At 36.6% G+C, this 14,330-nt stretch overlaps 1 protein-coding gene across 2 annotated transcripts in view; it reads right to left on the bottom strand.

The window, feature by feature from the left end:
- The window catches only part of LOC124304323 (chondroadherin-like), a 73,992-nt gene that overhangs the window by 43,151 nt on the left and 16,511 nt on the right, over positions 1–14,330 (bottom strand). Inside the window, exon 1 of one of the 2 annotated variants that reach the window (XM_046762365.1) lies at positions 6,471–7,020. The exons of the other annotated variant lie outside the window; for it this stretch is intronic. The gene's annotated coding sequence lies outside the window, so the exon portion shown is untranslated. Of the gene's footprint in view, positions 1–6,470; positions 7,021–14,330 lie in introns of those variants that run through there. 2 annotated transcript variants of the gene reach the window in all.

The raw sequence follows: 14,330 nt of genomic DNA, 5'->3' as shown, positions 1-14,330 counted from the left end.
TTCTAAAGTTTATTCGAAAGTTCAGAAATAGTAGAATAATAGAATAGTAGAATAGTTAGAATTTAGAGGTAACGTCATTACAGTAGAAACAGCAATATTTGGAGTAATATCGCAAAAGATTTGCGGCGGTAAAATTGTCAAACGAATTGGAAATATTGAATAAAATAGCTATATCATTAGAGAAAGTAGAAGGATTAGCAATGATAATAATTGGAATAAACCGAATACTAAAAACCAGATCAATCAAAGTGCCGACGAAGAGATTGTTACATGTACTTAACTACATGATGATTTCAACTTACAAATCTTGTAGAACCGTAAAACTGCGCAGACCTGTTTATTCTTAAGCTGAAGTTTTTTTTGCACGCATTGTCAGCTTATAAATATAAGTTATAACGCTATTACGCAAAGTGTAGTGACTCGAAAAAACTGTAACATACGAATAGAAAATAAACAGTGAAGAGAATATTCTACAGACACGTTCACTCCGAAGCTAAAACTTGAATTTTATACCTTATAAATTATGTTCTACGCTGGCTTACTCCATTTCGAGACAATAAAAACTCGTAGCAGTTGCTGTCTCGTAGTTTATCGTCGTATTTCAGCACCATGTGCGAGCGAGCAGTGTACATTTTGAAAGAGTCGGTAAACGGTGTTTACCCTCAACTATTTCGGGTCAGGGCAGTACGATTTTTTTTTGGTTTTTGCTGAAACAATGTCTAAATATTGGTTTTTGCCAAATTGAAAATGCGTTCAAAGTTTAGGACTTTCTGCTCAAGTCGAATAGGCTTCGCATGCCACGTGAATCTTTCAATTTAAGGGGGTATTCTAGTGTAGAAATTTGAAAAAAACGATTTTTTTTTTTTTTATATTTTCAAAGCTTAACCTTTCAAGAATGTGTCCTTAAAAGGACAAGTCAAAATTTCAATTATTTTCAGAGATATAGCTATTTTAGTGACACGTCTTCAATACTGGCTCGGCTGGAACGAATTTTACTCGAAACTTTAAACGCGTTTTTCTCAAAACTACATTTTTCAAAACGGTTGACATGATTTCTCAAGTTCTATTGAACCGATTTACTTGAAATTTGGTGAGAATCTTCTCAATACATGTCTCTATCGCACGAATTATTATTATAACGAAATAATAATTTTTACTATTTTTAAAAAATTCAGAAACGTCCAAAAAAGTCAAAAAAAACGTATTATTTTTTCGGACAGCTGTAATTTGGCAAAAAAAAATTTTTTTTCGACTTTTTTTTAGTTAGTACGATAGCTGCATTTATGTAGATTAATAATCTTTTTTTTTTTTCTGATTTTGAAAATGCTTGCAATCGTGACAAAATTGGCGCGCCATTTTTTTTGTACCCCCCACTTCAACAACTCATAGCACTTTCAATTTTGTATTTTTTGACTTGTTTTTTTTTTTTGTAATCGTGAAATAATAATAAACGCCTGATAAAAAAATGGATGGTAAAAACATTTTTTGTTTTTTGTTTATAGCACTTCAAAAAACACCTCAAATTCATGCCTCTACACTAGAATACCCCCTTAACCGACGTGACATGTTCGTGTCATAACGAACGATCGTAAGGATGATTTGAAAGAGAAATTTTACCAAAAAAACGTGCAGACACATCTGTTCTCTAGTTTTAACGTCGATGCCTTTTTAGCTGCGTACGATAAAGTTCGTGAGACGGTTAAAAGGTGCGTGAAAACTCACGTTAATGAAGTTGCAGGAGTCGTTTCGAATTCAGAGTTTCAACATGTTTTTGTCAAACTACTTTGAGGATTTGTGAGTTAATTGTACCAAGAGCCCTTGAATTCACAAGCTAACGAGGTGCATTCCAGCACGCCTAAGAGCAAGTCTTGTACCAAAACGCTTTTTATTCTATCCCCGTAAAATGGTAGACCAGATTTGAGTGAGTTTGAAAATCCTGCTGTCTGTGAAACTGTCTTATTCCTTGTGTTTATGTGATAAGTTTGAAGCCCAATAGCGATTGAAAGCTGAACTCTGCACACGAGGAAAAGTCGTCAATACACGTCTATTCGTAATAAAATTACGCTCTCAGTTGCCATTTTTCAGGATAAATCTTGAATTCGAAACCTTGATTCTTATCTTGTCTTCGTCTACTCGTAGAAAAAGAGCCCCCTTATTTACAAGAACTGAGCAAATATTGGAGTTTAGTCAAATTCGTGGATATTTCACAATAATCCTATCAAAACTGCTACAATCAAAAGTTGGATGCAGGTACCTTAATTAATATCAAATAACTAATCAAAAAAATCAGGAACATCGTTGTGATCATCAATTTTTTGTACAATATTCGGAACGATTCTATCGAGGATCGTTATTCCGGGTAAAAAATGGACGATAACTTTGTTCGATACGGTAAAACGCGAGGCGGGCGATTCTTGATGGGAATAAATTTGATTCGTTCTACGTAGAAGCACGTGCGGATAGTTCCAAGTAAAAAAAGCAATATCGTAAAGGTGGCCAGTTACCGTTTCTGCGAGAGAAGAATTGTCTGGAAGGAATAAGAAGAAGTCTCGACGAGGGTGGCGGGAGAATTTCCCCCTTGACGTTAATCAAAATGATGGAGAAGGGCACCGAGTGACAAGACGAAGGGTGCATCTGCTTAACTGGCTATTTTTCGAACTCTGCAGTCAAACCACCCGTTGAATATTACCTCTAAAACGGAGCCGGTTAATCAGAGATCTGAAAATTTTAACCCTTCGCAAGATTAACCAAATTTCAAGTGCAATTCCAACCATAAATTTACACGCCAATGGCCTTCACTCGTAGACCAAAGAACTACATGGGAGTATTTAAAGCGGCGCTCTTTGCCGCATCCCATGGTGGTCTTCACAGATGGCGAGAAACTCGTTTATCCGAACTCCTCTCGTCTTCAAAGAATGTTACATATGATCCTATAATCATGTCAATACCGCCTGTCGGTTGACGCTAGATTTGTAGCTTTTCTTAATGTTCGTTTGTTGAGTGAATGTGCCGATCCAACGACTGTCGACCAGCTTTTTGGAGTAAAAATTTTTAACCGACTGCAATTTGGATGTGTTACAGTGTAAAATAAGATATAAAATTCTTTCATTTTTTATGCCTTCAGGCTTCAGCGTTAACGAGAACATTCATCAGTTTTATCACGTTTTCGAATTGAACCTTCATCTTTGAATTTTTAGCACTTCCTGTGACCGAAAAAATATGACCCGATGCGTTCTCGTGTAAAAAATCTTTTTCTTCCGAACACGAAATCCACCGTAATGTAGATTCTCGAGGACTTTCAAGGAATAAGTTGTGGTTTGATATTTCAGTCTCATAATATACACATATAATTGACGATAAATCGGTATAAAATTCCACAGATCTCGATTTTTTTGAATATATTCAATATCCCCGGATTATTTATACCGATTCAATTACGGTCTCACTTTCGTCCCACTTTAAAAACTTCCGGAAATAATCCAAAACACCTACTATTTACCCAAAAAAGTGAAAAACCTTTTTTTACATACTCGGTATTGAAATTATCAACAAAACCCTGTCTTCTCGTTAGTCAATACTCTTCATCCGACAATAGGAAGTGCTAAAGTTTTGACTATACACTACAACGTATTCAAATTGTAGCTGTGTCGATATTTGCACCCTACAAAGCTTGACCGAAAGTTTTTGAATCTGTCCAAAATATATGATCGAAGGTGTGGTTTTTTACGTATAAATACCAAGGGGATTGATTTTCTTTCATTTTTATGGTTGGGTATACGGGACCCCAAGATGTACGACTTATACGTGATATTTAAACAGGGGTTGGGGTGCGCATTGATCAGCAAGGATTTTCCCGTTGCACCGGCCATAAATTTACCGCCCCCTTTTCTTTTCGGTTGAAAAAAAGAGAAGGAACCCGGGGGACGAAAGGCTGGTCGAAGCCCCGTGTGAATACCGAATGCTTATTAGTTATCACGATCTCGTTCGAGCCTGGCGACGTAATTCCACGAATATCGGCCGATGAACAACTCTTTGGTATTAATATTGACTGCGAGACGATAGATTATTAAATTCCACGCGTCTGTACAACACAACTGAATTTCTAATCGACTCCGGCGCTTCGGGTGTCGGAGGTATGCGCTTTCTCATTTCAATAAGCTCGACGCTCACGAGATGCTAATTATATTTCTATTTGTGCGTTTGATGCATTATGCATTACATACACGGATGTAAAAACCGACGCCTTGATTGAACTCGGGCATGAAGTTTGGATAATCTTAGACGGAAGTAATTGCTTCGTAGGGTCGGATATTTTTTTCTCAATACGATATTGCGATGGAGATAAAAATGGAATATGCTAGTTCAGTCGTGCACTGATCGTGAGAAAAAAGTCTATTCGTTGGCGTCGCGTGAAATTCTAGTAAAATAGGTATCGTACACTGAGAAAAATTTCATTCGTTACAGTAACTGGAAAAATTCAGTGAAACCGGTATGGTTAAAATAACTGTTTGAATATTGTTGGAATTACGGAAAACGAGCTACGCGTAACCATTTTGCGCTATTGTCGATCCTCTTTTGGTAATTGCGACGCAAAATCAGTTTCTGAGGTTTACTCTACCTTTTTGGTTAAATAAGGCTTTAACATTAATTTATTGCTGCACAAGCATTAAATTTTCGAAACGGTCACAAGAAAATATAGCAACAGCGATCGTAATGAGAAAGAATAGTAATGTATACTAGACTTTCCGGTAACAGCTACAAAACTAATTTTCATTTTCTACCTGAAACTATATTTTTCGACTGTGGTAAAAAATGAAAATAGTTAAGGACTGAGCGGTAACCGAAACTAAAAATTTCTGTCAGTGTAGGTTATACGCATGGATGATTGCAAATGTGGATGTGTTTCAGGAAATAGTACCTCGACAACCAATTATTTTAATTAATTAAGGTTTGTTTTTTTCAAAAGTATGTTTCATCAAGCTTGTTCTACGTATTTTTTCATTACAATGAATTATTAGACAGCATTGATATTAACAATAACGTCAACAATTTCACTCCGTGACATGTTTTGCGCTGCTATCTCGGAAATGGCTAAACCGATTCGCTTCACAGTCAGAAAATTGTAAATTTTAGACGAAAAATATAGAACTTCATTTTCAAACAGTCGCTGTTTTGTTGGAGAAAAAAAAAGACTACGGATTATCGTAAAGAGAATAAACAGTACAAAGTACTGTCTTTAAATTTGTAAATAAGTAAATCGGTGAGGTCATTTTTGAGATATCATGGGCAACGCAAACTGTCTTACCGAGCGAAATCGTCGAAGTTATTATTAATAACAATGCTATCCATGAATCGATTCTATTAGAAAAAATATCTAAGTTTCTATTTACACACTTTTGAATAGAACATACACCGATTGAGTTGAATTATCGGTTACGCAGTGGTAAATTCCAAAGATTCACTCAATTTGTCAGCCGTCGATTCAAATATACCTATACACCTTTAAATATTGTTGAAATTTAAAGAAAATGTGCTACAAGCAACTATATACAACATTTTTTTGGTTTTTAAAACATTGCATCACTTGTTTGTACAGTTTGAAATATTTTGTTACTTTCACAAGGCCTTGAAATCAATTTATCGTCGCACCAATATCAAGTTATCTCAATAGTTACGTGAAAATGTACTGAAAATTCTCGTAATGAACAAAATAGTAAAACGTACTGCAGATATTCTGGTCAGATTAACAAAACTCGGTTTCATTTTGTGTCTAAAAAATGAAAACAATCAAGTTCTGTGTACAGTAATCACAACCAGAAACTTCTTTCGGTGTGATCTAATTTTCGTATTCAACAAATGCTGGGCTATCAGATTGGGTCGGAAATATACTAAACAAAATCAGCCTATGGCGCGCTTGCCGATCATCGGTAAAAACATACCCAGCTGCAAAATATTGCCCTGGTTCGCTAATCTCAAGTGCATTCAGAAGTGTGGACGTGGTACAAGTTCTAATTAGTTCAATGTCGTTAAGTGCGGGGTGTGAGATTATATTCACTGAAATCGACCTTGCAGGCAATTGCAATTATCTTCGATACCAATTGTTCCCTAGAATCTTTTGATTAAAGAATCTCTCTCGCGTATCCACTTTCCGCGGTATTCAAGGCTTCACAATATGCACGTTCATCATCCGAGAGCTGCGATACAGAGACGGAAATGGAAATCGGAAACACGACGAAACGTCAGTGGTTTTTCCTCTCTTTCTCACTCTCTTCTCTCCTGCTTTCAGAAGACAAAGAAACGGACTCTATGATTAATTCGTTAGATCCTTCCAGCTCGACAATGCTTCTCAATAAAGATTTGGACCAATTCCAGACGAACTGGCGCATGCTGCTCTTAGGGAAATCACTCCGCTATGAGCATCGGCAGGGTTAATAACTTTAAAACGTAACTGGGATGATCAGGGTACTCACTTTGATTGATACGGCGATCAGATATTGCTGGGAAAATTGAAGGGCAGGCACTTTTTCGTCATGTCCTAGCAAGGAACGACGCTTCTTCTCACTGCCAGAAGCACCTTGAGGAGTGGTCGATTGTACAGTTTCTGGGGTATTCGATCTAGGAAGGATATCATCCGGAGCAGGTGCTCGACGACATTGTTGCCGGGAATCGGGGATGCGGAATATCGAAGCTCCAAGTCGTGGGGAAGCACATCTGTAAACCACTTCACTCCATTGTCCATGAGAGATTCCCCGCTTTTGACATCGCTACCTAGGCCGAGCTGCCAGCACAGAGACTAAATTCGGCAGGATTTCGGCTCGCGTATCGTACGAGAGAAGCACTTGGAACAGGTTCAGTTACCACTGGTGACTGGTGTCGAATTGTTCCGTTCGATTTAAAGCGCAGTATTTTCTTTTCCGGAACCCTGCGGAAGGGCGTCGCGACCGTTTCGTCCGGCGTTGATACTCACGCAGGACTTGAGAATGAACTGAGGCCGATCTTGGCTGGCTCGAAACTTGACGGTGGGCATGGAAGGTTTTCCGAGGTCTGCGCAGGCGAGCTCGGCTAAGCGGGAAGAGCGGGAGAGCGGCGAATTCCACCCCGACGCACCAACCCCATTCACCGCGGCCCAACCCCAACTAGCAGCAGGTATAAACGACTCGCGTCTGCCGAACAACCGGCCAAGTCGCTTCTGCTCTTTGTCGAGTAACGAATTTCATTTGCGGAGGTTTCTCACCCCTGAAATACGTTTGCTCTGATAGTACCGGTCGTTTATCTGTCTCGATTTCCCTGAACCGTAGAAGGAGCTGCTCTTATCATTAATAGTTTGGAAGCTTCAAGCTAACTGTACACCGTGGCACAATGTAAAGACTTCGGGAGAACCATGCAGCTTTATTGTGAAATGTATGCAATGTAAATTGTAAGGATATATAGTACACTTGGGAACAAGGAATCTGAGACGGCTAATTTTTTACACTAGACAGTTACGTTGGGAATACAGAGAGACTTGCAGCGCCACAGTCGGCCGAGCGCGAAACTGACTCAATCTCAATAAACATAACATAACCCATGACCGTCGAATCTAACCTTAGAATACCGCGGGAACAATGACTTCTTGGATTGATACGTATTCTAAGGTTAGATTCGACGATCATGGGTTTGTTTCGCACTCGGCCGACTGTGGCGCTGTAGGTTTCTCTGTGTTGCCAACGTAACTGTCTAGTGTAAAAAATTAGCCGTCTCAGATTCATTGTCCCCAAGTGTACGTACGGACAACTTAGTTCAAAATAGATACATCATGTTTACATTTGCTGTTATATAGGTGTAATACGGTCAGTTAAGGTGTCTTCTGCACGGGGTCACGTGATCGATTTCACAATATTCGAGTAATTCTCTCAGAGTAGTCGGTTTTAGAATGGAAAATTTAATAAACAAAGGTTATTCATTTTCACTTGTGAAGTCTTGAATGACTATTACACAAGATGTTTTCCCATTTTCATGGATTTATCAGTCTTCTGGAACTCAAAATGTCCAAAGCAACGAGGGCTAGAGGAATGACGATTTTTCGCGCTGAATGCAATATGTACGTTTGAAGTTTCTAACCTCAAAACGTGGCGTTGAGTTGGTGCTCCACATCAATATGGGAGTGTTTTAGTTACACTGTCGAAGTAATTATTTTTTAGAGCGGAAAATATTATTAAGAAAATAATATTTATTTTTACTTACGAACCATTCAATGACCTTTAGTTCGAGTTGTCAAAATATCATTTCCGTGCACAAGCTGTTTATTAATTTCAATGGATTCAACATTCTTCCGGGCCTCAAAGCGTCCAGAGACAATTACTATTTGATGATTTTTTCGTGCTCAACCCAACACATGCAACATTTTTCTAACCTCAAAATGTGGCGTTGAGTTGTCGTTGTACAATAGTTTCTCTTGAAAACATTACCAGTGATTTGTTTCAATTGAAAATGCAAAGTTAGCACTGGCGAGAGGACATGCCGCCCTCACTTGTGATATTAAAAGTTAACAATAAACTTTGCTGAAAAAAGATGGTGGCAATAAAAGTTTTGCAACGTCAATTAATCAGTTTGATGAAATAGATCTCTAGATGGTGTTGCCCGGCGAATTCATCATCAAATAGCGCCATCTATTACGCAAATCTTAACGGTTGCTTATCGGTCCAGACGAATGACGAACAAAGGCGATTAAAAATTTTTATTGTGGGACATCTATGGCATATTGTTTCCTTAATTATTCAGAGGAGAGTAAGAAATATCAGTTGGTTTCAGAAAATATTTGTGACAATACAGTGAATACGGAATACAGTGTGATGCGATTATTTCATTTTTTCGTAAAACTTCTATTAAATTTGAAATTTTTTGTAATGTGATTGTTTAGATGATACGGAATACATTCAGCCAGGGCCGCTAAATTATTATGTCAATCAATAATCGCATAATTTGCGAAATATAACCTCAAAGCTTGTTTTACAGCGAAATAAATTGATTCAAAAGCTGTAAGTTATTTATTCAAGTGTAAGTGACTGAAGCGTACTTTCTGACTAATTGCTATCGTGAAATCACTGGAAAAATCTACATAAAATGAGAGATTTTTGTTAAAGCAATGAAGCTTGAAAAATATTGCATATTGTATTCTTGTGAGGAAGAAGCTTCTTTGGCTGCATCAAATTGAATTTTGAATTAGATTCATGAATCTTTGGCATAAAGTTGGTCATATTAAAATTTATAAACGACACTTCTCGGGAATACTGGCATGAATTAGAATTAGACCAAAAATAGCAGAGTTTAATACCTTTGAAGGCTTTGATTATAAAACCCTTTATCATTTTTCATACCTTAGCTTGTGCTATTCGAATTGTATCAGTGTGCGATAATGATGCATATCAGGGATGCTGTGTCATCCGATTTTACCATCTTTGGCATTAATAAAATGACTGGAGATTGTGATAGCGATTGTGATCGATGGCGCAATAACAGCGAGTAACTTAATGCGCAAGTAAAAATGGTGTCTCGGCTTTTGGATTTGAGTCAAGTTGAAATTGCACTCGGTGCTATTATCTTAAAAAAGAAAAATTGACATCTTCTGAAATTTGTTGTGTGTTTTAGAATCGTGTGATTTTGGTACAAACAAATATCATCCGAGTTCTGTATGCTTGTGATTGATATATATACATTTTTTCAGTTTCTTCTTTCAAATTACACCAAAATAAAAGTGATAATTGTTTGTTTAAAAATAGAATTTTACAAAACATATTTAGATTTTAGGATCCCCATTAAATTTCAGGTTTCGGTACACGATACAGGCTGTGCACTAAGACAGCCACTTTTTCTTTTTATTGTTTTAGCTCGGTTCAAACTGCTTCAAATCACTTGTAACCACTTGAAAATGATTCAAGACTCCATGAAATTAGGTTGAAACTGTTTTTAATCATTTCAAACCGGTTGAAATCACTTGAATCCACTTAGTAATCGTTTTAAGGTCCTCGAAATTAGGTGAATTCAAACTGTTTAAAATCACTCGAATCACGTTGGAAATCGTTCGTTATTTGATCTGTGAGTGAATAGGTTCCGGGTTATTCCTGAGGATGGTTCGACCCCGTCGCTATGGCGATGAGACGAGAGACCTGAACGACGCCTTGTGCTTTGGCTACCTTCCCGGCGCGCATCGGTTGGAAAACAGTCGGCTTACTTGCAGCGCGTTGTTGAAACGCAAAAAAGTTGGAATTGAAATGCCGGAAATTAAAACAGGAACAGAACGCAGCTCGGGAACCCGGGCCAAACCCATAAAGTGTAGCTTTTGGCTTTGTCATCGGTTCCGCCCGCAGTCGGAGAATTACTTCGACCGCTATCTCAAAATTTTACATTTTCTAAGACCGTTGACCTCTCTGACCCGAGGATCAACCCAAAAACGAAGGAAGAAATATTCTACATGATAAGATACGTGAGGACATAAAGACAAAGTATAAAAACACGGAAATTGATTTGTGTTTTTTTTTTTTTTCGGTACTTGGTTGACTTTGTGGGCTGAAAATTATTTCTTCGAAACTTTTTATGTACAACTGATGTCGAATTAGGAGAAAATAACCTTTATATAACACAAACATGTTTTACGCGTTTTTTCATGCGTGTTTTCCGTAAAAAAAGTTCGTTTATGTGACGGTAGAGTGAATCTGCGAATGCGCATGCGCAGAATACCGAAAAGGCCAGCGCGCATGCGCTGTCGCGAACAAATCTGACCGATGTGCGGCCCTAACCTCAATTTCGTGCTTCGTGAAAAAAACAAGTAACATACTCTTGTTATATAAAGAATCGTGTGCAATAAGAATGCAACGGTCTTCTCATCTAGCTTATTTGCAATATTCGTCTTCGGATCACCTCCGATTCACATTCCAAGATCTAGTTTGCCTTATACAGTATACTATTTGATGACATCCATAATTTTTTGGCATCTTATAAACGACACTTAAAGTACTATAAAGCAATCCACTTTCGTGTGTGGGGCTTCTATTTTTTTTTTTTTTTTTCCTGAACTTTGTCTTAATATTGGACAACAAAGGTTCTGACGTCTGATTCCACATGAAGAATGATTTACATTATAACACGTCTGTTGACTTTCCAGTAAAGCATGAAAAAATTTCAAATCAGTTAAAGCTCATAAAAAAGCATGCTTAGGTATTGTTATTTCTGTATTTATTATATTTCACTTGAGTATAAGTAAGAAAATTTATGTGAGATGTCAAAATACAGACATTAACTATGAGAAGAAAATAGTGCACAGTCATTCTTCTCAGGACATACTCGTATACTCGTTTCATCCAAAACTGTGTGATCAATGAATTGATTTTTTTTTTCCAATTGACCCGTTAGTTGGGAAAATGATTAATCGATTAACCGGAAAAATAGTTGATCGATTAATTGCATAACCATAATATGGCCAAATAAAAACCGTTTCTCGTATTTCAGCTGCAATTTGTGTTTTTGGCCCTTTGAAATTTATCCGTACTTTTGTAAAAAAATGTTGTGTTATCAAAAGTTACATGTCAGGGGGTCTATGAGATTCAATGATGCTTTGTGTAAAAGAAAGTGAAAATAGGCGAAGCATCGTGTCCATCATTTTCAGTTCTATTTCGCGCACTTTCGTTTCCAGAAATTAACAAATACCGAGTTCAAATTAATAGTAACCAGGAAGAAAGAGGGGAGGAGACATATCTCCACGTTACAAAAGTGGGCCATATTCTGGTCGGGAGTTTGTCGTTCCAATAACACCGCTCGCAGCGCTGGCTTCGTCTGTTGCACTGGAAATTTGAACGCGCTACAGGCGTACCACAATAAAGAAAAAAAAAAAAACGTGCCTGATGGCTGGCAAGACAAAATAAACTGTGAAATCCTTACAGACGCCATTTTAACGCTTTTTTATCGGAAATTGCGAATTTGTTGTGTAATATTAAATGTAACTATCTGTTAGTAATTAACCCCTGCCACGTAAGTCCTTTGTAAAAAAATTCATATTAATTTTGCAGTTTGGCCGTATATTTACGCTTAAAATGCAAAGTTAACGAGTGAAATAATTTTGTATATTTTGATGTTAGGAAAAAATAAATCTTTCATTTACGAAAAATTAAACACCAACAACAAGTACCTGCTTGGAAGAGTATTAAAGGATCACGCATTAATTTTCTTCAGATGTCTAAAATAGACATTTTGCCAAAAATCTACTACCGTATACGAATCTAGATATTGTACTTGTAGTGCTGTAAAAACTATAAAAACCATGTGCATTAGAAGTGAAAAATGTCATTATTAAATTGAATCATACTTTATAATACAAATTTCTATCGATATTTTTCTTAGGTCCGAAATTGAGACAATAATTTCATACTCATCTTAATTGTGACCATAACTTATTAGATTTTGCGGACCTTTTCCGTGACAAAAATATATGTATAGAATATAGAGGAGCAATTGCAGTTATACGGGAAAATGAAAGAGGCCTGTACGCCACTTCACGTCACTCTCATATCGGCCGATAGATAGCCTGTTCAGACGAAATGTTATCCGTCAATTTAAAGCGGGAACTCGCTCGACACTCACAATCAGCCAGTCATTTCGAATTCACAAGAGGCATCGACGGTGGCGTACTCAGAGTGAAGGAGAAGTATTTGCCAAAATTTTCGGCTAACATCTCGACAAATACGATCCGTAGCTGAGACGAGGTACCGATTTTTCATTACAAATCGCTTTAAAATTATAAGATATATTGTAAAATCGCTTTATTTTCCTCGATGATCATTTATTTTGTACAGAAACTTATTATTTCGCACATTTACTGAGATGATTTTTTCTGCAATACTCGATTCAATGTTGTGCATTTGTTTATCAAAATCAATATCAGCTTAATCTTGAAAAAGTAATAATTCAGCCTTACCACAACGTGATAACGAACCTTGTGAACGTAGAATTTTTGAGAATAGCCTGCTGAATAAAACGAATCATCGCAGCGTAAGATTAAACGAATTTACTGGATTTTTCACCATTTTAAAACGATTTGAAATGAAAAATCAATATCGAAGCTCTTGTTTATGATTTCGATATGTCTTTTCGTGCATTTGTAGAAAAATCTCCGTGGCTCAGATCAGTGGACGAGTATCTCACGATAAAACTATCGATCAAATATTTATTCCCAATTCATAAAATTCCAGAGAAAAATAGTCAAAATTTTGTATGCTCAATAAATCGGTGGATTGGTTCCGAATATGTACGAGAAGGAAAATACCGATTTATAAAAACGTTGTCCAACAATCGATACTTTTCAATACTTTTATCATGCGGTAGTAGTACGTTCCGTATTTATCAAATTAGCGACAAAGATCCGTTTAGAATTCCAAAAATAGACGATACTGAAATTACGAACGAAATCTTACAGATACCGATGCTTCGTTTCAAATCGCTTCAATGTTGCTAAAAATCCGGGAGTTTCGTTTGATTTCACTTTTGCATGGCTCATTTTAACAAGACGCTTATTTCTAAATATTTATTGACGGTGACACATTTATTTCATCCGATATTGCCGATGATCAAGAAACGGTGAAAATTGAATTTACCACTGACAAAGGAAAAAAAAATCTGTTTCCGTGACTATAAAAAATCGTTTTCGCTTAAGGGGGTATTCTAGTGTAGAAATTTGAAAAAATCGATTTTTTTTTTTTTTATATTTTCAAAGCTTAACCTTTCAAGAATGTGTCCTTAAAAGGACAAGTCAAATTTCAATCATTTTCAGAGATATAGCTATTTTAGTGACACGTCTTCAATACTGGCTCGGCTGGAACGAATTTTACTCGAAACTTTAAACGCGTTTTTCTCAAAACTACATTTTTCAAAACGGTTGACATGATTTCTCAAGTTCTATTGAACCGATTTACTTGAAATTTGGTGAGAATCTTCTCAATACATGTCTCTATCGCACGAACTATTATTATAACTAAATAATAATTTTTACTATTTTTAAAAAATTCAGAAACGTCCAAAAAAGTCAAAAAAAACGTATTATTTTTTCGGACAGCCGTAATTTGGCAAAAAAAAATTTTTTTTCGACTTTTTTTTAGTTAGTACGATAGCTGCATTTATGTAGATTAATAATCTTTTTTTTTTTTTTTTTTCTGATTTTGAAAATGCTTGCAATCGTGACAACATTGGCGCGCCATTTTTTTTGTACCCCCCACTTCAACAACTCATAGCACTTTCAATTTTGTATTTTTTGACTTGTTTTTTTTTTTTGTAATCGTGAAATAATAATAAACGCCTGATAAAAA

The sequence above is a fragment of the Neodiprion virginianus genome, chromosome 5 (genome assembly GCF_021901495.1).
Source record: "Neodiprion virginianus isolate iyNeoVirg1 chromosome 5, iyNeoVirg1.1, whole genome shotgun sequence".
Classification (NCBI taxonomy): Eukaryota; Metazoa; Arthropoda; class Insecta; order Hymenoptera; family Diprionidae; genus Neodiprion; species Neodiprion virginianus.
The sequence above is the reverse complement of the archived record's forward strand: the minus strand, read 5'-3'. Positions and strand labels throughout refer to the sequence as shown.